The 25,138-nt window shown below is 32.7% G+C and overlaps 2 long non-coding RNA genes across 3 annotated transcripts; one reads left to right on the top strand and one right to left on the bottom strand.

Moving 5' to 3' along the window:
- Positions 1-1,988: 1,988 nt before the first annotated feature.
- Positions 1,989-2,726, bottom strand: LOC148781853 (uncharacterized). 2 transcript variants are annotated; one of them, XR_016057312.1, is made up of 3 exons: positions 2,447-2,536; positions 2,215-2,368; positions 1,989-2,090 (listed from the first exon to the last, which is right to left on the bottom strand). It is a non-coding gene; the product is annotated as an uncharacterized LOC148781853 (long non-coding RNA). The 2 variants fall into 2 exon arrangements; XR_016057313.1 differs by lacking the exons at positions 1,989-2,090; positions 2,447-2,536 and adding an exon at positions 2,563-2,726 and having other exon boundaries at positions 2,279-2,368.
- Positions 2,727-10,636: 7,910 nt separating this feature from the next.
- Positions 10,637-11,311, top strand: LOC148781852 (uncharacterized). Its single transcript, XR_016057770.1, has 2 exons — positions 10,637-10,785; positions 11,014-11,311. It is a non-coding gene; the product is annotated as an uncharacterized LOC148781852 (long non-coding RNA).
- Positions 11,312-25,138: the final 13,827 nt, after the last annotated feature.

Genomic DNA, 25,138 nt, shown 5'->3' with positions numbered 1-25,138 from the left:
CAAAATGGGTATTTACCTAAAAAAGACAAAAACACGAAACCCCTATTTTTTGGGGGATAATACACATAGGTACCGTATCCGTATATTTTTTTTTCTAATTTTGGCGAAAGGTCATAATTAGGGCCAATCATGAAGCAAGATTATGACTCGCTGCACGTGGTTAAGAAATTGGTGAACTTAGTTGGAATCGCCCACCGCGTGTCATGATTCTAGATGGCCTCAAAATGGAAAACCGGGTAATTTTCTATTCGGATAAAAATCAGTTGAGATTTAGGCATGTTGGATGATTAGATACGTAATCCGATTAGAAACGATTCAGATCCGATTCGGATCACATATCGAATCATCGAATATAACTCTTTATCGGTTCAACCTTCCATCCCTCCTATCTAAGTTTTAAAACACTAATCCCAAGTTGTAAAATTGGCTAGTGGATTTTGATAGCCCATTGGTATTATAATTATCAAGATGAAACTCGACCACGCAGTCCAACGGGATCTAAACCAAAAGTCTCATTTGTTCGAAAAGCGAACAATGTTAGTATTTGGCCTTTTGGCCATACAAACCATCCAATTTTTACCGATTTGGCCAGCTAAAGAAGATCTATTTGTTTTCTAATAATTTTATAATTTTAGATTATGTTGTTTCTTTTTGTTTCAAATCAAGTTCAATATGATCAGACTGATTTTGATTGGCACCCCACTCGTCTATTTTTTTTTGGGAAAGCTTTCTATGCTCTCTCTACGGCATAAAAGTTCTATCGTCCCCTTACCATCCAGCGGTCCATTTTTTATTAGTAGAGCCACTCACCGTTTGATCTTAGATCCGATATCTCAAAGTATTTTATTTTTAATTTTTTTTAATACAAATTTTCTTAATATGAGATTTGGTACGTGTCATCTTCTCATTAGGACGCACCTATAAAAATATTAGCAATAATTGTTCGATAAAAAATAATGACCAAAATACCCTTTGAAAATTTTAAAGGTATTTTGGTCATTTTATTTGATTGAAAGTATTTTTTTTATATTTTTCGTTGGTGCGCGTTTAATAGAGGAATGGACATCCAAAATTTGATGTCAAAATAGTCTATAGAAAAAAAATTAAAAATAAAATAATGTAGAAACATGACATTGTGATTAGGGCAATCTCAGCCCACCATGAAAATATGGACGGTTGGATAAGGGGAGAATAAAAAGCTTTCCCATTTTTTTTTAAAAAAATCTCTCGATATATTTCACCATATATTTACAATAACTTAGAAGATGATATACTTTAGCTGACCATACTACAGTTCTTTTATAAAAAGAAGAGCTCTAAAATGTTTTTTTAACCTAAAAATGACTTTTTATTTGTCCAAAAAGAGTTTTTATTCCTTCTTTATCATGCAGTTTGAATTAAAGCGGTGACATGAGCACTAAAAAACTCTTTTTCACTTAAAAAATAAATAAATTTCTACCTTGCCAAAATATTATTTTAATTATCGTAAGAGACAGGTAAAATATAATGAATTTACTAGCCTCTAAATAGCATTCAGGCAAATCAAGCCTCTGCCTATGCTTAGTAATCGTTTTTTACTACTCAAGCTAAGTAACTCAAGACTTCTCAAAAAAAGAAAAATTTAATATAAAAATATGTCAATAATAGAAATCATAAACAATATTACAGGTTGAAAAAAAGATGAAAAACATAGAAAAGATAGAATTTGGACAAAAACTAAAAAAAATAGAAAGATAGAGCATAGGATAAGAAAACCCCACAAATCATCATAAAAATATGAAAATTATATATAAACATATTTATACTTAATTTTCTAAAATAATATAATTTTTATTTTTTTTTTAAACTTCTATATGCCCAAGTTTGTATGAGGACCTGGCTCGGCAAGGTGCCAACTCCTAGTAACTCGGCAAAGTCCGACCCGATTCAACTGAATTTCAAAACCTTGGCACAAATATTATAACAAAGAGCCACATAAATCCTTCTACGCACATAATTATAATTCTCGAAGGTGCAACAAAAACCAGTGTTTAAAAAGTCAGATTCCGGCACTCGTTACGGTTGGGCCGAATCTTCTTGGCAAGCAGGCCCTATAAGGTGAAAAAAACATAAAAATGAAAAATCATTAAGAATATAAAAAATTCACAAGACTCCAAATTCAGAAATAGCTTGAGTGCTTGTAGTGAACCAGTGAACTGCTCAGTTCTAGACAACCTTGGATCATTCTCTAGTTTTCGACATCCGGACTTAGAGCTCTCGGGGCCAGGAGGTTCGAGCCGGCTTGTGCTGCTCCAATTAATTTGCTAATTTTCGAACCACAAGCCAAAAACAAACTTACCAATAGTGCAGAAAAGACCTGATGTTTTCACTACAAAGCATGAAAACTACACTTAGAACCTATATTTATGCAACCGTATATTTACCAAAAATTAAGTACATATAATACCTTATATTTCTCATCAAAATGAACCCGTCGAACCATATAAAACGGTCTACATCAATTCAAAACGACAATGAACAGATCGAACCGTATAAATCAACTTGAAATGAGCAGGAACAAACCTTATATTTCACCTGCAAATGAGCAGATCAAGATTTATAAAACCATATATTTCGCCTCCAAAACCAGCAGACCGGACAACCTTATGTTTTCAAGTCCAGACCATACCAAACCGTAGGTTTTCACGTCCGAACCGTATATGAATGTCTACAAAAGAACCGATGCTGGCATTGGGTTTTCCACCACACAAATTTATACGCAGAGAGAAGTGTTTCAGAGAACCTTGGATTTATAAAAAAACATATAAAAATTTATTATACAAAACCCTAATTTATAAGGACCGTCCAAAAAGAATCGGATACAATATTGATTTAAAACAACAGAAATGTATATATTATTGACATTAAAACAAAAGAAATGTATATACTATCGACCTTCTTGTTGCGGAAAAGGCCAACTCATACATACAAAAAATTGGCTTGTATGGCCACTTGTAATTTTTGTAATCCACCTATTATCATGACCTGACCTTACTATATGGTCCGATTGTTTTAAGTGTCTTTGGTTATTTTGGTCCAAAGTAAAAGCTATATATAGTTGACAATTGATCAAAATAGTTGATAATATTTTACCTATTAGGTTGATGAAACAAAATTAAATACTTTTTGTAATATATTACATGTTTTGAAACTATTATTTCTATTTTTTTTAATTTTTGAAAATTTGTTCAAACTACTCGAATCCAAAGTCAGACTAGTTTTGATTAAACCGATCCCTGATCCATTTTGAGGCTAGTCTGATTTTGATAATATTAGTTTCTAAGTTTTCCCCTCAACATTTTTTACTCCACTAAAGGCCAACCTTGTGGTTCTAAGCCCTGAGAAATGAGGAGAATTGTGTTAGGTTTGCAGTCAGTATAAATTTTTTACCACATTTATTTCAACTTCAAATTGTTGAGATAAAGTTTAATGATCGATTTTAAAATTAAACAAATGGGCTAGAATTGCCTTGGGATTGAGGGCTTTCCAATTTAACCATTTAATTTTGGGTGAAGTACTAAAAATATGGGTGGCAAACCATGTCTCATTATCAAACAAAGATGCCATCGAACCCGCTTGTTATTTTCCCCTTCGGCATTGGATAAAGTGGTGGCAAAGTGATTCGAAGATCAATAGAATGTGGACACGTGTCGGACTGGGGGGCGGCGGGGGGGGTCACAGCTGTGTACGACACCATCTCATTAGATGATCTGATCCGTTCAATCCAACGTATTGTCGAAAGTTTCTTGTATATCTATGTTTAGAGCCGGGAGTGGACTCAAACCCAACCCAACTAGGAATAGGTTGGACTTGGACCGGACTCGGACCTTGGTCGGGTCCAAATCTATTGAATTTAGACTCGACCCATCAGGTTGGGTTGGGTAAGTTCCAGGTTTAGCAATAAAAAACATAGAAGAAGATGTTTGAAATTTATAGTCACTAGATATTTTTATATAAGTTATACACATAAATACTCGATCAGGTTAGGTGATCCCAACCCAAACCTAACCGGACTTGATAGGGTCAAATTTGGACCCAAATCTAGACCTGTATCAGGTCTAAGTCAAGCAAACCTAGACCCGACTCATTCTGTTTAGGTCAAGCAGACCCAGACTTGATTTGACTTGTCGGATCCATTGTCCTCGTCTAGCCCTAGACCAAGTCCAGTTGAAACCACATGTTCACGCGACCCGTTTCCCACCCCTACCTATACTAAAGGATTACATTTTGGTAAGGAGGGTTTTTTTTTTTTTACAAAATTGGGTAAATCTACACCAAAAAAACCTAGTTTTGTAATGGCCTGCTCTCAATCATGGAATTTGAAGCTAAAATAGTACATATACGATGGAACTACAGCCCAATAAAATAAATTGAAATCAGTTATGCAAGATGGACAAGTTTTAAGGCATGAATTCTAGCTATTTTTTTATTTTAAGTCATGAATTCTAGGTATTTATTCCTAGAGATAAGGATTTTCTAGATGGAGACAACTGAGTTTAGCTTGTCCTATGCAAGAACTGCATTTTTTGGCAAGATTCACGTGTGTAAAATGTAGTTGCTCTGTGTGCCTTTTAGGAAAATGTGAATTTTATCTTTGTTGGGAAAAGTGAACCTTCTAGGAAATCAAGAGCATTAAAAAAGGTGGGAGTTTGTTGTGATTTTATGAAAAGACTTGAATATTTAGTAATTTTCTTTTTCACAAGTAATGGTGGCCAAGAAAGGTTGAGAAGTCTTGCTTTCCACCATGGAATCTTGTTAGGAAATGTGAGCTTCATAGGAAATTTCTAGGCTAAAACACTCTATAAAATGTGGGCCTTCTAGGAAAATGTGAATTTTATTGAGTTGGGAAAAGTGAACCTTCTAAGAAATCAAGAGCACTACAAAAGGTGGGGGTTTGTTTGTAAAGTCAACGTAAAAAATGAGTACTTCTTAATAATCTATTTTTGAAATGGATTTTTGGATTTAATTTTTGGGGACATGTAATCTCTAACATAGAGATCATGAATATATAAAAATAAATTAAATTTAAAAATTAAATTTAAAAAACATTTAGACTGTTAGTTTCAATTGCTTTTAGAGGGACCACCTATTTGCATCCATCATTAAGATTGATGTTTTATACATCATGGATTGTATAGGACCGCCGCATGAAACAATTTTCCTTGTTTTTATTTTTATGAAAATAGTTGAACATTTATTGAGTTTCTTTTTACAAGTGATGGAGGCAAAGAAAGTTGGAGAAATTTCTTTTTCTCCCATGTGAACTTTGTTATGAGATGCTACCTTTATATGAAATTCTAATCAATAAAAAAATAAAAAAAGTTTAATAAGGTTGTAATTCTTATATTGTAGAAGTCAAAGTCAAGTGCACCTAAAAAATCCAACAGAATAGAGTGTTTCGAAGATTGGAAAAACTTCCAACTGATCATCTTGATCTCCAGATGTATGAATTTGAACAAAAAGAAAATCAAAATTTAAAGTCCTAAAAATAGCATATTTTTTGACAAGTTATCTAGATAGTCCATTTTCAAGATTTCTAGACCAGCTTGATTAAAACCACTTTTGGGATTTTAAATTTTATAATTTGGGTTGAACATAAATTTCCAAATCATTGTAAGGTTTCTTGCTTCCGAATTATATCTTCTTGCAAAATTTATAAGTGCACCTTACTCATACAATCTAAGGTGGACACCTTATACAAACCTCGCCCATTAAAATTGTGGGGCTTATGTAATTTTTATACAAATATTACTATGATTAGTAATTTGTTATCTACAAATTACAAAGCATGACTAAAAATGAGTGGCTAAAATGGTAGGTGTGTTCACTTTCACTAAATATAATATTTCTTATTTAAATTTATATGTCATTTTTCATTACTTTATGATTTTCAAAAGGTTTTCTTGGTGGAGAGATAAGTGGGGCGGCAAGGAGCACAAAGAAAAGGAGAAGAATATTGTGGTGGTTGGGGACGGCGGGTAAATCATGACAGTGGGTCCCACCTTAATGTAACGAGCTCCCCAAATTTAGGCCGATTAGTGCGATCAAGATGGGACCATATGTTTTTGGCCAAAAGTTGATGTGTTCCTGCGAGGGTTTGTCTTATATTTATTCCCTCTGGTCACCCAAAATAAGTTCAATCAAAACCGGTATGTCTCAAACCAGCAGGGTGCGATTTAAAGAGAAAAAATCAAAAAAATAATTGGAAATAAGATAAAAGATATCGAATTTTCATACTTATTTCACAGTAGTCCCTCCTAACTTTTTTTTGGATCAAGTGGCATTAAGTTTCTATTATTCACTCTCTTCTCACTTTTTTTCATGAAATTTGACTTCAATGATTTCTTTTATTCTACGTGAAATACAAAATGATAGGAGGATGCTCTTATGTGGTATAAGAGAACTTGATGATATCAATTTTCATTTAAAAATGTGACAAGAGATGGGAGGGAGGGGATGAGCGGGTACGAAGTGAAGCATGGTGTTGCCATTTCGGGTTGCTTCGGTCAGATTCGGATATGCTTTGAAAAAATAATTTTTTGATTTTTGTTTAACTTTTTATATATTGTATATAAATATCTAATTCTCTTGAATTAGCCGAAGCACCAAATTGTTTTATTTTTCTTATTAAGTTTGAAATTTGTGGGGGACCATACAATAATTTTATTAAAAAAAAGAGACATTAAATAAAAAGGAATTTATTCAAATACGTAGGATAGATCGACTAATTAACATGCTACACATGTATTTTGATTTATTTTTGAAATATCCATAAAGTGACACATGACCATGAGTTGGAATAGTTGAAAATGGGTTAATATTGAATAATTCATCTCTTATAGGTATTTTGGTAAATTTTTCTATTACAAATGGGGTTGTCTAGTATTATTTAGCCAATTCAAATGCTAAAAATTTGTTAATTTGAAATGTAAAATAGTCTCAAATATTAGTTCTGATCAACTTTAAATCAAAATCAAACTGGATATTTGTTTTGGACCAAACCAGCTAAGTTACCAACCAATGTTCCAATATGTCAAAGCAACTAGTTCAAGGTCAATCTTGATAGCACTTGTCAAACCCTATCGAAGAATATTTATAGGCGCCACAAATTGGGGACGTAACATCCAAAGCACACTTTATATCACCATATAAAAGAAAGAGAAATGATCCTATAAGACCCTCCCCCACCTGTAGTCCTCAAAGGATACCATTAAATTTGATATGGATCTATAGAAAAGTCAAGTCCCACACCCATGTGAGTACTTTTTTAGAGATCCATGCCAACTTTAATGGTGATCCTTTGGGGTCCTATACGCATGGATGGGAGAGGGTCCTATAAGATCATTACTCTAAAAGAAATACCCCAAGATCAAACAGAGATAGTCCATTTTGAAATCGTTAGATTTAAGTATTTAGGAGCTCATAACCTATTTTTCCTAAAGATAATTTCTGGTGATTCTAAAGTGGATCTCAAAAATTCATATCATAATCTCATCTTTTCTAACTATAGTGCATATAGCATGTTCCTGCAGGAGCATATTCTAAAACAACTCCTTTGGGCAAAATAGATGCTTAGAAGGCTTTTTTTTTTTTGTTTTTCTAATCCAAACTTTTGGGATTTAAGTATCACTACATTATTGTTTACAAATAAAAAACATGATTTTCTGTTTTTGAACATTTAGATATTTCCCCCTGAAAATTGGACAATTCTTATTCAATCTCGAGATATCACTTTATTGGATAGAGAAAGTGCAAATTAATTATTTTTTTTCCTTTGAGGTTGGTCCCTAAGTTGTAGACATCACTTTATTAGGACATTCCAAATACTTCTTCTAATAAAAAGACCTTATTTTGGCTTAACTTTGACCGTGTTTTATCTAAAAGTGACTATAACATGTAGTGCCACTTAGGCCGCTACTCCCCCTCTCTAGACCTTGATCAAAGAACCATAGTCCACATATATTGAAATGAAGAAATTTAATGAAAAGATTGAGACCATGCTTTCAGTAAAGAAGGTGTAAAATTATTCTAAAATAAAAAATCATGGCTTCTTATCATAGTGGGAGATTCATTGGAAATTGCAAATGTGCATATTGTGACCCACTTTACTGCCTAATATTCAGGGGATTGTACTTTGTTGGGGCCAAACTGACGTTAGATGAGTACTACCGTAATGGGGACAACCCAAATATCCAAATATTTGATTAGATTTATTTTAAGGAATACTATATGATGAGATCATTCACTTTTAGTACAAAAAAAAGTTAGAATCTTCTCTAATATCCTTTAATCGTAGACGTCAAATATGGTGATTTAGGGTGTGTTGCTAATTACACTTAAAATATGTATATACGTATATTACTAATTAAGTGATTTGAATTTGTAGAACAAAATTAAAATTCAAATACAAAATAAAATCGTGACTATTGGATCGGTCTAGATTCAATTTGAGCTATTGGGCTTACATTGGAGCTATCAATTAGTAGGTTGTTCCCAGTTTTTCCCTATATTATATATATGATGGAAACTAGACTTAAGTGGTTTGGTCATATGCAGTGTCGACTTAGAACAATACCAGTTAGTAGGACCGATTTGGTTCAATTGAAAGTCTCTAAAAAGGCAAGTATAAGGCCCACAAAGACATTGATAGAAGCAATAAGAGGAAATATGACGATTTATTAACTGACTGAGGACATGAATCTTTATAGAGCGGAACGATGAAATATAATTCATATAGCCGATGCCAAATAGGTCCGATAAGACTAGGATGAAGAAGAAAAAACGAAAAAAAAAAAAAAAGGTTGAGGTCAATGAACAAGATGGCGTGTGTTGACAAAGGAGGCCCTCGATAAGTGGTGTGGTTTTGAAGATATCCATTATGAGTATGTAGGTGATAGATTTGTCTCGTCGCTTGAACAAGTAAGATATCGGGTTTTGAAGTAAAAAAGAAAACCTTGCAATGTTACATGATCATATCTATGGTGGCTGGGTGGTTAAGACATGGATGGCTCGAGGTACATATATATATATATATATATATATATATATATATATATATATATATATATATATATATATATATATATATATATAGGAAAAAGATGAGATTAGCCTATTAGTTCATATGAACATATGAGCTCAACGTTCTAAATTGATTCTGGGCCGATCTGACGATCATAGATGTCCAGTAATATTTAAATTGTAGGTTTTTCTTTGTAAATCTAAATCACTTGAAATGGTGTATCCATAAAGAATAGGTCAATATTCGAAAAATATCAAACAAATATTTTACATGAAATAATTTGACCAAAATACCCTCGAAATGCTTGGGGGGTATTTTGGTTATTTTATTTTTTATGGATAATTGTTTTTATATTTTTATTATATGAGTCTTGATGAGAAGAACACACACTTAAAATTTCAAGTTATTTGAATCTTTAGAAAAAAATTAAAATTAAAACAGTATAGGACATCCTTGATCGTCAGATCGGCCCAGATTGAATCTGAGCCGTTGGGCTCATATGTTCATATGAGCTAGGGGCTAATCCCATATTTTCTCATATATATATATATATATATATATATATATATATATATATGAGAGGTTAACCCATTAGTTAAAAATTATATTTGACAGTCATGACCTTATTTTGTAATATAATTTTAATATTTTTTATAAATATAAATAACATGAAATTTTAGATGTCTATTCTTCTTATCAAGACATACCTAATAAAAATATTTTTAAAAAAAATTGTAAAAAATAAATTGATTAAAATACCCCTAACAAGTTTTATAGGTATTTTAGTCAATTTTTTTTTATATATTTTTTTAGATTCTCCCATTTTTAAAGAATATGCATTCAAAATTTTAAGTGATTTGATTTGTTAGAAAAAATTAAAATTAAAATACGAAATGCAATCGTGACCACTGGTTTGGCCTAGATTTAATCTGGGCTAATACTATAGCTGTTAGCTAGTGGGCTAACACCTATGGGTGAATTTGAATAGTTTTTCACCCCGCAACAGACATAACATGTCCATTGCGGTTTATAATAAAAAATAATATCTATATATGTATTTCAAGCATTGATTTTAAAAAAGAACAAGACGTAGACAAAAAAAAGATATAGTTGGAAGTAGTGAGATAAAAATTGAGGACTTATGACCTCATTGAGGGAATGACCCCTTAATAAGGCAGAATGACCGATCAATATTCATGTAGCCGACCCCAATTAATTGGAAAAAGGCTTTGACGATGATGATGATTTAAAATTTTTGATTTTCTAAGGTACTTACATTCGAATGCAAGTGTTTGGGGCGCCTAAGTGAGAATTCTTCAAAACCAAATGGGGCTTGTACATTTTTGGGCTTGTACATTTTTTATCAAAGTGACAAGCGCACATATTTTAGGAATCAAATGTGACAATATAAAAAAACTTAAAAAATATTGCATATTTATAGCGCCAAAATGTAATGTATGGTTTGGAATCTACTCTTTGTAAAGGTAAGTTTGGCATGTAGACATGCTTTTATTGTGAATTATGAACCAAATCAAAATTTTGATATATATAGAAAATATCTGGCTCAAACTTTATTGAATTCAAATACTACAAAATCACACAGTTGAATTAAACTCTTTGTTGAGTTTCAAAACTACAAACCGAGCTAGGTGAATTAAATAAACATAATGACAGTAGACTTCTTGTTGTATTTAGTTGAGATATTGGTGGAGATTGATAGAAATGTAAGTTGATTTTTTATTTTTTTTGTCTTTCTACAGTTCTGCGGTAGAGAAAGGTTACTGCTTTTTAATGAGAATGTATCAGATACATCTACTTCCATCATCATATAATGTATTAGTTTTACCAGATATATTCACTTGCCACATCATCATATAATGTATTAGTTTTCTATTGTTTTGTATTTATTAATTATTTGACACAACTATTTTTCTTTTGTTTATGTTGGACAGAGTTTTATTGGGTTTGGACGAGTTGGTGTAACAGATGTTTCACGGTTTTCTAAGTAATTCTATTTGAGTTTATCCATTTTACGCTTGATTATTTGAGTTTATCCACTCTACCTATAATGTAATTGGGTTGAGATCATGATTCTGTTCATGGTGACTTATACTTGGATTGATTAGGTTTAGAAATAGGTTTAGAAATAATATTTTGTTTAGCTATTTTCCAAAGAATTTTATGTGGTTTGATGGGTTGTAAGAAAGTTGTTTAGTGGTTTTAATTAGTATGCAAGGTAAAATCGTCTCATAATTTAATTTTTCTAATAAGTTGGTGGTAAGTTAATAAATTTTAAAACCTTATTAACTTCATAAATTTGTTTTAATATTGCGATTTGATGAATAAATGGATACCTTTTATCAAAGAACTTTTATAAATTTTTCCTCAATGTATCTTTTATCTTCTACCTCATTATGGTTATTGTTGTTGTTGTTATTATTATTATTATAATATGAGGTCATCTAAATAAAATATTTGTTTAATTTCGTTAGTAGTTAAAAAATATAACCTTTTTTTAAGTTTTATTTACTAATTTAAAGAGGATAAATTTATATTACATTAAATATAAGGGTAATGGGAATAAACAAAAGGCTACTTTTGATAAAAATAAGAGTGATTTACGTAAGGATCCTAATTTTTTTTTTCTGAAATACGAAATGATGCAGAAATTACAACCACCTTTTTTTTTTTCAAAATTGCCTTTCGGTTTAAGAATCCTTAATCCGAATTTAAATTTATTTATATAGTTTTTCGTAATGGTTTAAAAAGAGGATTGGTGACGCGGATCGGGTACTTCAAAAACCGATCCGGATCGGCGAATCGGCGATCCGGATTGGGAATCGACTGAATCGGTCGAATTAAAGCTTCAAAAAAATCCGAATTTTTTTTTTAAAATTCATTATAAATGTTGTTTTTTAGGACTCCAATAAAAAATGAGGGTCTTACATTATTAACTTTCATTTTTTTCATCAATTTGTGAATATTGAGATGCTCTTTCCCCGTATAAACTTAAGTATTAAATTTGCATCACATAAAAAAAAATCATAGCATTATCACGGATAAAATATATAATTATATATGGACTATAATAAAGAGTAGACTAAATCAATAAAAGAATGGCCATTAAAATCTTGTTTTGGCGAAAAACCCTAATCCGCTAAAAAAACCTAAATTATTACAACCTAACTAAATATAATCCAAAATTATTACAACCTAATTAATTATAATATTATATACTGAAATTATAATTATTAGTTTACATTTTATAATTATTTTATTAGATAAATAATAACAAATTTAAAATATTTTATAATATTATCTAATTTAAAATGTATTATTGACAATTGTAAAAAAAATAGTACATTACATTATTTATAATGTAAAAATTAAGAAATAAAATAAAAGATTTGGTTATCAATGTAAAAATTAATAAAATACGTACAAATTTTGGAAAAAGCACTTTAATTTATTATATGTCCCAAAGGGGAACAAAAATTAGCTTAAGAAAGGATTACTATTATAAGGCCCAATAGGAGATTCGAACTTGAGATGTCAAAGCAAATAATATTAGTGATAACCACGCCGATTCTTGAGTCGAACCGGGCGAATCCGGTTCAACTCGACATTTTTTTAAGCAATGGTTTTACGTGAATAGGAAGGAGAGAGGGGCTAATGAGTATTGGGTATGAAAGTGAAGTAAAAGAAACGAAAGCCACGAGGCGTTTATTTGAGCGAGGAGGGTTGGACGAAAACGAAAGTTACGAAATCTTAACATGAAAAGAAACAATGAAAAAGGGTAAAGGGGGTGTTTCTTTTGTGGGTTTTATTTAGTGGGTTCTAGTGAGAGAAAGGAACAGGGGAATGGGAGAATGAGAGGGATAGCCGTGCGTCGTGAGAGAGAGAGGGGGAAGGCGAAAGCAGGCCGCAAAGGAAGAGGATGGGGAAGCAGCGTGAGCAGGCCGCGAGTTGTAGGTGATGGGGCAGCAGCGCGAGACGCTCGTGGTTGCAAGTTGGCAGAGATGGAGCAAGGATGGAGGCCGTGAGATCAGGGAAATGAGGAGTAGGAGGATGGACTCAGCAGGCGGAGGATGGAAGCGAATGGCGGAGGCGGAGGTTGCAGCAAAGGAAAAGAATGAGTAAGGCGGAAGTTGCAGGTTGGAGTAAAGGTGAGATTGGGAGAGGCGGAGGTTGGTCGTGACTGTAACTTGTGATGGCGGAGGAAGGTTATGGCTGCAATTCGTGATGGCGGAGGAAGATCATGGCTGCAATTTGTTGCCTCCTGGTTGCAGGAAGTTAGAGAAAGAAAGAAGCAGAGTGGATGGGAATCGTATAGATTTTAGAGAGAGAGGGAGCAGCAAGCTAGAACCGGCTGGGAACCGCTAGAACCGGGGAGGAACCGCTGAAACCGGGTGGGAACCGGCGATTCTACTCTAGAACCGGGCGGTTCCCGATTTTGTACAAGAACCGACACGGTCTGCCAGAATCCCGAATCGAACTGGGCGAGTTCGGTTTGACTCGACGTTTTTTTAAACATTGGTTTTTTCGTTTGGAGGGCAATGCCCCAAGATTTAGAGCAGTGCCCTACTAACGAAAAAAACTAAAAAAATAAAATACAATTCGATACAAGAATGTCCTTGGACCAAGGGACAATTTTGAAAAAAAAAAAAAAAAAAGGCACGTTGACCAACCTTGTAATGTCCATTTATAAATTGAGCATTTTGTACTTTAGAAAATTTTTTAGGGTCCATACGTAAATCACTCTAAAAATAAACATATGAGAATAATGTCAAAAATAAAATTTTAAGTTTAAAGGGATTAATTGTTAATCATTGAACAGCCTCATCAGGACTTCTAATAATGCACTACCTATACCCTTTCTACATAACTATTTGTAAACGAAATTGGCAAGGCACTAACCGCCCCTCACATCCCTCGAAAACAAGCATAGATTAAGGACCAATTTGCAGATCCATGCTCATTTCCAATATGGAACGCAAAATGGATTGGCCCTAAATTTGCTCCATCTTGAGTTCGATCTTACATTTTTATTTCAAAACATAATGCATCCTCACTTCCATCAAAATCACACAACATATAGCATATTTACTTCAAGCAAAATGATATCAATTTTAAACAATCAAATTGAAAAGCATCTCATCACTTTACCAAAAAGATGCATTTCTAGTGCTGGAAACCTTTGATAACTTGGAAATCTATTCATGAAATGTTAACTCCAAAAATGACGTAGATTGACTGGAAATCTTAAAAATAGACTATTCAGATAGTGTGTTACAAGCCGCACTTTTTAGAAATTGAAATCTCTATTTTTTATTTTCCCACATTCATATATTTTGAGGTCAACATGATCCTAGGGTTTGTTTGGTGTAAAAAGAAGTTGAAATCTCTATTTTTTATTTTCCCACGTTCATATATTTTGAGCTCCAGATGATCAACCGTGGGGTTTTTTAGTGTAATTTTTATTGGTGGTTTTTGAGGTGTGCTTTATTTTTACAGTGTCAAGTTGACGCTTTATATGAACTTTATTCATATTTTCAAGGATTATATTTATCATTTATATGAACTTTATTCATATTTTTAAGGATTGTATTTATAATTGACTACAGTTTTTTCCATTGAGTAATGATGAAATATGAGAGGATCTGGTCGATGAAGGAAGTGTACGCTCATAAACCAGTGATGAGAGGAAGTGTAGGGGAGTTAATTGATAAAAGGAAGTTTATAGAGTTAATTTGGAAGTGTATCAGAGTTTTTTGCTTGTAGAGGAGTATTTCGAGCATAGAATTAAGAGAATGAGGAAGGTAGGTTTTTTTTTTGTTGTGGAGAGGAGAAAGGAATAGGACTGTATGAAAAAGAGAAAAAGAGAAGAGACTGTTTGTGAAGAAAATATGTAAATGGCCTTGTGCAACCATTTCAGAAGTACTAATTTTATGGATATCATAGAAATATAAATATATGTGGTATATCACCTTCCTAACTTCGTTTACTTTTAATTTAGATATTTAATTTATTGTTCAATTGTCAATATCAAACTAAAATAAGATATTTAAATAGGGGAAATGAAATACTCTTCCTAAAAAATTTATTCCTAATTGTTAATCCACTGTCTAAATATAATTTTTAAATTGGATTTCAATATGACCAATGTAGGACCTTCATAATGTAATTCTATTGACTTATTTTTGTCAAACAAAACTAATTTATATCAATTTAAAATAGGGAATTAAAAAAAAAAGTGAAAATACTTAAAATAAAAAAAATAAAATTTACCTTTATTTTTGGGTTTTCAAATAGAGTTAACATAACTGCTATTTACCACTCCAATAATGAAAATGTAGGTGACCTGTCAATTTGAAGGAGGCTCTTTATATTCCGTAACCCAGGTGATATGTGATTGGTAAGTTGGAGAAAACATACTTTTTTTATATAGAGTAACACTGTGATATGATTAATGTGGGGTGAGGGGCTAATTCTTGTAGAGTGAGTAGCTTATTCCTATAGGGTGAGGGGCCGGTTGCTTATAGAGAAACAATTCTCACGTAGGTTTTGGGTGATTTTCTATTTTAGTTAGAGAAAGTCTCTATTGATCTAATGTTTTTTTCCTAAAGAGCGGTTTAACTCTAAAATAGATATAATTTTCTTACTAGATAGTGGTTGATGTAGAATAGAGACAAAAGTGTTGGTGGTTGTTATAGGAGGTACAAACCACTATTGGTTGAGAGAACCCATCCAAAAAGGTCTGCTTTGGGTTTTTTCAAATTAAAGATGTAATTCTATGTACCAAAATCTATGATGTAATTTTAATTAATAGATGTAATTCTATGTACCAAAATATATGATGTAATTTTAATTAGTAGAGTGGATTTGAGTTTGTCATAAGCATGGATGTAACAAATTTGAAGTGAACCACGTGCTCTTATAGTGTGTGTTTTATATTTTATTTGTCGTATTATGGCTCATACTCTCGTCTATTTATTTGTAGAGTGTATGTTTTATGTTTTATTTTTCGTATTATGGCTCCTACTCTCGTCTACTTTATTTCTAGCTAGATACGTACATGTTACTGGTGAGATCCAACTTTTAGGATTCTTGTCTCCTCATCTATGTAGACTTATTAAATACTAACAATCTGGGCCCACCAAGACTGCAACGAGACCCGGGTCTTGGGCAATCCGAGTGTCATATGCAACCCGGGTGTACTTGCAGGGGAGTGAATGGTCTATAGATTGAGCTGGTACTCCCCAGTGCCTGTTACAGCTACCCTTGTCTATAAAAAGTCTTCCTCACTTTGAGAATTGGATTGGATTTTTCACATTTACCCTGAAACTTTGCTCATGCCAAAAGATACTTTTTCGCTATAAATCCTAAGACATTTGGTGACTGAAACTCTAATCTTAGGCTCTCTTAAACCTCCCTGCAACTCTAGTGACCTCAAACGGCGGTCTTCAACCTTCAAGTTGCCTGGGCCACAATGGGTAAAGCCTGGTCCACCATGGTCTCTCCCTACCTCTAAGGCCTCTCTAACTACACAACGACTTTGAAATGATTGTCTCTGGCTCACTAATTTGACGACTAAATGAATGGTACTATGCCAACAACTCTAATTCCGGCTCCAAATTCTAGGTGTCAAGCCCATGGGCCCTGCTTTCAAGCAGGCCCACATAATCCATCATGGTCTCTCTCTACCTCTAAGGCCTCTCTAACTCCACAATAACTTTGAAATGAGTGTCTCTAGCTCACCACTTGGACGACTAAAGGAATGATCCTATGCCAACATTTCTAACTCCAGCTCCGAACTCTAGGTGTCGGGCCTATGGACCATGTTTTCAAGTAGGCCCACATTGTTCATTCTCATTTTTTTTTCGTTTTTGTTCATTTGTTTATTTATTTCTTTATTTCAAAAATATTTTCAAAGAATTGTATTTGTTGGGATCGATCGGTGAAAAATCAACAGTGTATCACATTTATAGCTATTGTGAATCCAAATGAACATAAACCAACAATGGAGTGAATATGATATTAAAGTGTCAAGAAGGAATAAAAATACAGCAACATGCATTCACATAGCACAAATATTTAATGTGGTTTGGTCACAAATTGTGACTTACATCCACATGAAAATGGTGCCAGGTTTTATTTATTAAATTAAAATAAATTACAAGAGATGTTGAGTTCCAAAGCTCCAAAATTCAGCAGCTTTAACTCTCACAAAACAGGGTCCAAAACACACAACAACGTGCGCTCTCTCTCTCTCTCTCTCTCTCTAAAACAGGGCCAGCAGCAGGGTCAAAAAAACCCAAGGGTATATGACCCCACACTCCCACTTTCTCTCTCTATGAAGTGAGGAAAACATAGCCAGCAGCACGCACGTGTGGTGTCACCTTTTCTTCCTTCTTACATATTTTTTTTTTTTTATTTCTCACTAAAACAAAGAACAAAAACTCCTTTAAACATGAGAATCTCAATACACCTTTGCCCTTGGATAAAAAACCAATCCAATAGCCTAGAATAAGAGAAGAAAAGCCAATACAAAATATAAAACAAATGAAGTGCAGAACTTACATGTATGATTTGGCTTCACACGCTTTTCCAAAGTTTCCCTCCAATTCTCTCTTTGGTTTTGACGATCTTTAGTCGGCACGGCCGGTGGACTACCAACAACAGATGAAAGACCGGATTTTTATGTTCTGCAATTTGACAAAACCCCTAAACAACGTAATTGAAGCTTTAAGAGAAGCGCATGAAGCTTCGCTCTTTCTCGCCTCTCAGTTTCACGTGTAAGCACCTCTAATATCTTTTTTGAGAAATTACAATTTGAACTCGAGGGTGCACTTAAATAAGTAAGCAGAAAGGACTAAAATAAAATAGATTTGGGTTAAATAAAATAGAAATGGTTAAGTCTACAACTGCTGAAAAAAAAAAAAAAAGAAGACCAAATAACAATACAAACATAGCATTTTACCCAAAATAATAATAATAATAATACAAACATAGCATTTTAGGGGTCCCCTATTACAATCTCTCCATGTTTGGATCTAATGCTAATATTTTGTAATTAATTTAAGTCATGTAGTTTGTTTTAATATTTTTGCTCATTGACAAGACAACAAATATTCAAGGGAAAAGGAAGACAAGCAGATTGGAGGTGTCTTAGTTGTATTTCTCTTTCTTTTTTTCTTGTTTTTGTTGTTGTTGTTGTTTGTTTTTTAGGAGGCCAAGTAGAACAAAGTGAATGGAAATAAAACAAAGAAATTGAACATCTCAAGATGAATATGTTAGGATATGGATATCCAATGTTAGTATTGATATACATAATTATGGATACATATTAATCTTATTAGGTTATGGATATCTCGTGTTAGTATTGATATATATCATTATGGATACATATCTGTATGGATATACATATGTAGAGATACATATCTCTTGATAAGATTAGGTGGTGTCTATTCATAACCATTGGTATTTATCTTTAACTGTTATTGGCCGTATATTTATACGGAATATTGTATATTCTTGATTAACAAATAAAGAGAGAGTTCTATACAGTATTCTGAAATAATCTTCCATGGGGGCATAAAGCCCAATTATATGAAAATACAGTTTCTAACATGGTATCAGAGCAAGGTTATTTGCGATCTTGTTTGGGTCTTTTGTGATCAACACTTGGGCCTTCTTTGCGATCTTATTCTTTGCGATATGTGAAAACTCTGTTTCGCCTCTCACGCTTCTCTGATCTTTGTTTGGTCTTTTGCGATCTGCCCAGACTTCTCTAATCTTTGTTGGGTTTCTTGATTTTTTCTAATCGGTGAAGTCTTCAATCTGATTGCGCCTCTCTTTATCTAGCATCGATTGCTGTCGTGCTTCCCTCTGATGCCGGACCCCTAGGTGAACGGGATTTGAAACCGGCCCTTAAATCCACCTCCGAAAATAGTCGATCTGTATTATCTTCAAACCAGGCATTGTGTCGTGTTTCGACTCTTTGATCTGTCTCTTTACCGATTTGTGTTCTGATTCTCTAATCTATTTTAGATCTTACTGTTTTCAGCTCCCAATCTAAAGTCCAATTGTGTATGTTGATCTGCCACTGCAATTTGTGCTTGTTGTTCAAGCAATTTGTGTTTGTTATTCAAGTAATATGTGCTTGTTGTTCAAGCAAATTGAAGATCTTCTAAATCCACCTTTGAAAATGGCCAATCTGCACCATTTACAAACCAGCCAATGTGTCGTGTTTCGACTCTCTGATCTGTCGCTTTGCTAATTTGTGTTCCGACTCTCTAATATATTTTGGATCTTACTATTCTTAACTTCTAATCTAAGGTCCAACTGTGCATGTTAATTTGCTTCTGATTTCTGTTGCCTTTTCCAAGTGGATCATGTTTAATGATTGAATTTTTCCATCCTAGGTGATGATCATGTTTTCCATTACTTGATCATATGCTTGATGATTGAGTTTTATGTTACTCAATTCTATTAGATGATGGAGTTTTCAGTTCCTCCATCCTGTGTGATGATTGGGTTTACTCTATCTTGTGTGTTCAAGATGCTTATATTTAAGGATTGAAATTTCCGTTACTCAATCTTATTGGATGGTGGAGTTTTTCGTTACTCCATCCTATGTGATGATCAAGTTTACTCGATCCCGTCTAATGATTGAATTTTTCGTTACTCGATCCCGTATGTTCTGAAGGCCTGTTGGTCTGTTGTTGCTTGAGTTCTCTGTGAATTGCTAAATCTCTTGGCTCTTCAATGTACCATTATGTTTTCTCAGCTGTCTTGAATGTGTTTTCTGGTGAAGATCTGGAGTTTTTGTTTTGGATGGCTCAAGTCTGTTCCTAGGGCGTCGTCTGTTGTTCTTGAGGCTTGTTGATCCGCCACTGCAATTTGTGCTTATTGTTCAAGCAATTTGCATTTGTTGTTTAAGCAATGCGACTTGTTGTTCAAGCAATCTGAATATCACTACTCGTTTTTGTCAACTTAGTATTGTTCAAACTCCAGTTGCTTTGTGTCAAAGCATCTTGAGTTTGAGAGAAAATATTAGGATATGGATATCTCGTATTAGTATTGATATACATCATTATTGGATACGTATTAGTATGGATATGTATATGTAAAGATACATATTTCTTGATAAGATTAGGATATGTATCATACTGATACATATTAATATGGATATATATCTGCATGGATACATATCTCTTGATAAAATTAGGTGGTGTCTGTCACACCCCAAGAATTTACAATACTGATATTCCTGAGATGTGGCAGTCAAAACATATATATACATCTCTTTTTAGGACAAATTTACAATAGCGAATTTTTAAAAAGTAACAAAAGAAAGTTTAAGCACAACTTCAATATCTTCCCAAAGTTGATCCTGACGAGCACTCAAATGAAACCGCAGTTATCCTGAAAAATGTTTATCATAGTTTGATGAGTTTGGCTACTCAATAAGTGATCATCATAATCCTAAGAATAATCATGATTGAAAGATATCAATATTTTCCAAAATGAGATCTATTAACAGAAATGCATCAACAATTTCACTTTCAATAAATACATAATTAAGTATAATCCAAGTAATTGAAATGCTTATAACACTTTTAACGACAATGCATAATTCAAAGGATTTCACAAAATACCCTACTGGCGTCCCAAGTAGGTCACCTATATACCCTATCAGCGTCCTGATGGGTCCACTTAATCCCTATCGGCGTCCCAGATAGGTCCACTTAATCCCTGCAGGTCCATTTATACCTCACCACTTAATCCCTACCGGCGTCCCAGATAGGTCCACTTATACTTCACCGGCGAACCGGATGAGTCCACTTGCATACTTAAATTATTTCTAAATCTCTTTAAACATTCGAAAGCAGCAATATCATGTACTCAACATATCACTGAAATCATTAATATGAATTTCACTTAAACCATTAATAACAGTCACTCTCTATAACATTTCAAAAATAACCAATCAAATATTTTGGGCTCAAATTTAGAAAGGTAGCCTTTGTAAAGGCATTCTAGCATAATTGCCAATTTAATATGTATAGAAAAACTCTTATAGAAATTCAAGAATACGGAATTATCACAATTTATGGGATATCAATTCACAAATAAACATTTCACAACAATACTATAATCAATTGCAAAAATGTCAATTTTTAAATAATAAGGCAGTCATTTGCACATGAATTTTACAGTGTCTAAATATTCAAAACAGTAGAAAGAAATATCACAATTTTACTAAAAGCAGAAATATCACATTTATTTCTAACAATAGACAAGAAAAATAAATAAATTTATTTTTCTAATTTACAGCATTCAAAATTTCTAACATAGATAAAATATCACAATTTTTATTAAAAAGATTATTTTTCAAGATACTGAGGTCACGTGCGCATAAAATTTATCGCGCCTAAAATTCATGATAATAAGCAGAAATAATTATTTTATTTTATTTTAAAATGAATGGATTATTTTTCGAGACAATGAGGTCACTTACACACAAAACTTATAAAATAAAGATCCTAGACGGAAATATCACTATTTATTAAAAACAGACTATTTTTCAGGAAGACGATGTCACTTACTCACAAATATTTGAGAGGGAGTTTCCGATAAAAATTCGGCTCGAGAGAGGAGTTCACTGTGTTTCGACCAGAGAAAAAATCTCAAAAGTTTTATAAGGTAGGAGTCTTTACCTCTCTGAATTTAAATTCTACTAACATATTATTTTATTCTTTTATTACGTTACAGGTGTGAGCGTTAGTTTACGTTTTAAACACCTCAAGTTTTTATTATGTTACAGGTGTGAGCGTTAGTTTACGCTTTAAACACCTAAAGCCCAAGGAAACACAAAGCTTTTAAACGAAAAGCTTTGAAAAGTAGCGATGGTCCCTAAACACCATCATGTTCAAACGAATCATCATGTATTAAAAGTTTATTTTTTTTTTTTTTGTTTTTTTTTTTTTGTTTTTTTTTTTGTTGAAGTTTAGGATTGTTACAGTGTCTATCCATAACCATTGACATTTATCTTTAACTATTACTGGCCGTATATTTATACGGAGTATTGTATATTCTTGATTAATAAATAAAGAAAGAATTCTCTACAGTATTTTGAAATAATCTTCAATGGGGGCCTCAGGCCCAATTATACCGAAATACAGTTTCTAACATAATAGGCTCTAGAAATGAACTATAGAATCTAACATAGTTTTTGTGTGGAGAGTATTGCAGTATAACTACCATACTCTAGTGTGTGATAACATAATCCAATGTATTTTATCCTTCGAACTCCTTTGTTTTTGTTTTTTTTTTTTTTTTAATTTATTTTTTGATATGTTAACGCTAGCAATGGAGGGTCGGACATTATGTTGAAGCATCCACCGCTTAACCATAGATGCCCCAACCTTATTATGAAATTTTCTTTTTTTATTTTCAGCAAGTGGTTAGCCTGTTTTTTCTTTTTTCCTTTTAACTTAGATTCACCAGCCCAGTTTTTTTATAAATAGGAACGAAAATCAACTCAACTTTGTTCGACTCTATGCAACGTGACATGTTACATAAGTACATTAATTCATTAATTGAATATTTATTCAACACCATATTTTCTCTTAATTCACAACCTTAGATACCACCTGCTGATATGCACGTGGTCTCCTTCCCTCCGTAAAAAAAGAGAAGTTAATTACTTCAAAACAATGGTACCCAATGATAAAACCATATATAAAAAAAATTACAAAAATTTATCTCATAGGTCATAGCCCACATGCCTCACATCAAAAATAAAAAGGAAGCATCACTTATTTGGCATTTACTCGGAGTAACAAAGTCCGAAACGTTTAATTTTCACTTATTTTATTTTTTATTTAAATTAAATTTATTATTTAAAATTTTAAGAGCCATTCATAGTGAAAAATTGATTTGATTCGACATTTGCTAATGTAGACCACTAGCTCACATATACGAACTCGCTTTCCAAAAGACTGGTTCGCCCAATCGACCTGTCAATCAATCTTGTTGACAGTTCAATTTTAGATGAAGGCAAATGAGTTCAAGGAATCCCACATGGACAGGTGGTCCAGTGGGGCCACAAAATTTTTTACACGTCATCTATGACGCCCTCCAAGTGTCTAGCGTAAAACTAGCCTTCATGGTAATTTCTTGAACTCACACACAGGTGGTGTATAGATTGTTCCTTATAAAGAAAGTTTAAGGGAAAATATATATTGAGATTGTTTATCTTTAGTACATGCTAATCACAATTAATTTTAGTTATGGAATGTGTAATTGGGTGGTTGTATTTATTTTATTAATTAAATTCAAAATTTAAAAATTTTTTTTTCGAACTTTGTGACACATCCAAGCTAGCAGATTTTACGTTGGATGGTTATAAGTAATTGTGAATTCTTTGCATTAAATGTAAGTCTCATTATATACAATTCCAAAGTTTAAAATTCCAAATCGATGAGAACCTTGGCATGGTTAAATAAGAACTCATAGTCATTATGATAACTTAATAGGTTATGTTAGGGTGCTCACATTATGAAGTAATTTATGATTGTACTTAACAAAATTTGGACACATATTATTATTGTTTTGTATATGGAGCTTTTTTTTTTTGTAAAAACATTTTGGTAATTAGAAAGGGTGTAACATCATTTACATGGGGGTGTGACATTACCTACATGAAGTCTTAAATGTCACTAGTGTACTCCATATGGGTGATATCACACCCGTCCTAATGACCAAAATACCCTTATTAAAAAATACTTCATGTACAAAACAAATATATAAAAGTATAAAAAATTATTGAGTATAATGATAAATTACTCCATAATGTGAGCACCCCAACATAAACCTTAATTAATTTAGGAAATGAATATAATGAAACCATTACCTTTTCATACAACGAGATCACAAATATTATTGACTATTAGATGTGAAACTGAAAGGTTGATGATATATTATGGATTGGACGCAAATTTTAAAATAAAATTTTTCGAATGTTGTGACCTACTTTAATCTATTGGATCTGAAGAAAAAATTCAAATTGGTCCCGCTTCATTTAATAATATAAAGCTGGTTCAGCATAATTTGTGTTAGACCAGCACTTAAAAAAATAATGTCCCAAGACTAAATAGAAACTGTCAAATTTTTAGACGGTAATCAAATTTCAATTTTTCTTGTTGAGAATAATTATCAAGGGATTCTAAAGTGATTATCAAAATTTCATATTGAAAAAATCTTGACGTACCTGAAAATTAACAGGTACCAATACTTAATAAATACAAATGCGCTTTAGAGAGATAAACAATTTTTTTAAAAAAAATTAGCAATAAGAAAGATTGAACATAGGGATCAAAGATCTTTGCCATGCCCCGGGAAGAGTTAAGAGGAAAAAACACCCAACAAGAGGGGTCTCTCTCTCTCTCTCAACACGATACTAGTTTCTCTTCATTCAATTGTTACTTCGCCCAAAAAAAAAAAAAAGGTAAGATTTCTATACTCCCCATACTGTATAGAAAATATATACTCCCTCCCATCCAGTTGTCTAACTTAGATCAAGTAAGTCACTGAATGTTTGATCCAAGATCCAACACCTCAGAGATTTTATTTTTAATTTTTTTGCAAATTAGATGTATATAAAATTTGGTACATACAATCATATCAATGGGGCTTACCTATTAAAAAATATTTTCGATAAAATACAATAGCCAAAATACCCTAAAAATTTCAAGGGCATTTTGGTTTGAGTTTAAAAGAGGAGTGCACCCCCAAATTTGGTATCGAAATGTTTTGTAGAAAAATATTAAAAATAAAATAAAATAGAAGCATGAAATTATGATTGGGGCCATCTCAACCGTCCATTAAAAATGGGTAGTTAAATAAGGGAAGTATATAAGTATACAACTAAAAAAGTATAAAAAGCTTGTCAAAAAAAAAAAAAACTATTACATGCTCCGTTCTCTTCTTATTCCACCTCTAAAACTTTCCCTAATCCAGCCTTTTTGCACGGATAACTCCTAGTCATGTCCCCAGAGATAAGTCCCCCCA

Source organism: Amborella trichopoda, chromosome 6 (genome assembly GCF_054954075.1).
Source record: "Amborella trichopoda isolate Santa Cruz 75 chromosome 6, AtrichopodaSantaCruz75HAP2 v2.0, whole genome shotgun sequence".
Taxonomy (NCBI): domain Eukaryota; kingdom Viridiplantae; phylum Streptophyta; class Magnoliopsida; order Amborellales; family Amborellaceae; genus Amborella; species Amborella trichopoda.
Note: the sequence above shows the minus strand (reverse complement) of the source record. Positions and strands in the feature narration are given on the sequence as shown.